We start from the raw sequence: 2,000 nt of genomic DNA, 5'->3' as shown, positions 1-2,000 counted from the left end.
TATATATATATATATATACAAATATATACAAATATATACTATCTAAATTCTTTGGAGTGGAATCCTACTCTAGAATAAAAATTGAGTCAATTTTAAAAATTGGGCGATCTTTCGATCTTAAAAATGAGATTTTATCTAAAGTTTTAGAGAATAGTATAACCTTTATCAAATCCTATATATTAAAGACAGATAGACTATATACGTCCATCATTGCATTCATTATCGTCAGTATATTTTCATATACTTGACAATATACGAAATTTTGAACACACCAGACATATGAAAAATTGGAGACGTTAACCTGATGAAAAAAAATCCAAAAAAATATCACTTGGTTAAATAAGAACCAAAGTGATTGAGCCCATTTAAGCAATAAATTATTACGTGCGTGATAAGACAATCTGGTGATTAAAAAAAAAAGAGACATATACGTTTGACAATATTTGTAATCATACGAATATTTCAACCTTTAACACTGCTTAAAAAATTTCATTAGTTTCGAGAAGAATGTTAAGCAAGGTGCCCTTGATTGATCTCTAAAATAACGGTTCTCAATGCAATGCTCGTATTTGTGGATTGCCGGTCTACTGGTCGATATGTCATCATCTATTCTCGGCAAACTGTTTAGTGACTACAACGTCCTCCTTCCTGGTTTCTGGATAACTCATTATTACGTGGTACGCCAGGAACGTAATAGATATGTGCTGCGAAGTGCGAAATAGTATAGCGATCTCTCTCAGTTCAAGAAAATTGCTCAAACACTAAACTTTTATTCGTAAAATAATATTTTTAATTGAAGATAATCTATGAAATAAATGTTATTCGGTGTTATATTCTATTAGCGATTAGCGGTTTTTGAAAAACATTCAATAATAATAATAATAATAATAATAATAATAATAATAATAATAATAATAATAATGCTAAAATAATTGAATTATGTTTTATATTACATATTCGTCTGTATAAATTTTTCAACTTAATTGAATTTTACAGATTTATTACGTTCACTTTTTAATTCCAGTTTAAAGTTATATGGCGAAAGTTAATTTCCATCCTGTCTTTGACAATGTCATAAAGTTGAGCACCCTCATATACAAGAGTAGAGCGCACGCGCGTCATAAACACACAATCAGACTTTGAAACCGACAACAGCTGGCGTAGCCTTTCTCAGTCACACTCCAACCATCAACTGAATTATACGGGCGCTCGCGCAGCTTCCACATACGAATTCATTTACAATTAGGTGAGTTACTTCGTTTTTACGATGGAAAAAATTGTGTATCCATGGTTTACTCGTATCTCCCTGGATATCAATCGTTTCGCATTGCCTCGAGGAATATCTGAAATTTTATACTCAATCTATCTATAACGACCTTTAACCTTGACTGACATTTCGTCACTATTGTCGTACGCGACTTATCCGCTTGCTATTCAAATAACAAATATGACAAATAACAAATATCATTGAGTCTTGCCTTTATATTATCATCAAAATTCTTATATTCTCTGTCATGATGAAATTATTATACGCGGTTGCCATACGTGTAACCACTCCCATTATACGTGAGTATGTAAAAATAATAATTACTAAATAAGATCTTTCAAAAGAAATCTCTTTTTTTTTGCAACGTGCATGTCTCGATAAATATAGTTGAGTCCGAGCAATAAGCTGGAGCAGTATTCCTTAAATTTTTCTATTAAGAGAAAAAATGCTAAAATATGTATTTTATTTTTTAAATTTAGATTTTATGTCAATTAAATATCATTATTATGAATAAATAGATACCAGTTTTGTGTGTCTATAATAATAAAACACAAGTTCATTATTCCATTCTAAGTATTATATCAACTTCAATGGCCGAATATATTGTATTACTATAACATAATCATATATTAACAAACGTATAATTATAATGTATACATTTATATTCCAATAGAGGCAATAGAGAAATATTTTATTATAAAGTAAACTGAAAATAACAAAATTATCGAAAAAA

General features: G+C 29.3%; 1 protein-coding gene and 1 pseudogene across 2 annotated transcripts in view; both read left to right on the top strand.

The window, feature by feature from the left end:
* LOC108691695 overlaps window positions 1–2,000 on the top strand; it is a 20,469-nt pseudogene that overhangs the window by 10,572 nt on the left and 7,897 nt on the right.
* Window positions 1,154–2,000, top strand: part of LOC108691705 (fructose-bisphosphate aldolase-like) — a 47,367-nt gene continuing 46,520 nt past the window's right edge. For both annotated transcript variants that reach the window (XM_018199569.1, XM_018199568.1), the window contains exon 1: window positions 1,154–1,246. The gene's annotated coding sequence lies outside the window, so the exon portion shown is untranslated. The remainder of the gene's footprint in view (window positions 1,247–2,000) is intronic.

Source organism: Atta colombica, unplaced genomic scaffold (genome assembly GCF_001594045.1).
Source record: "Atta colombica isolate Treedump-2 unplaced genomic scaffold, Acol1.0 scaffold5, whole genome shotgun sequence".
NCBI lineage: Eukaryota > Metazoa > Arthropoda > Insecta > Hymenoptera > Formicidae > Atta > Atta colombica.
This window is presented reverse-complemented; position numbering and strand designations above follow the sequence as displayed.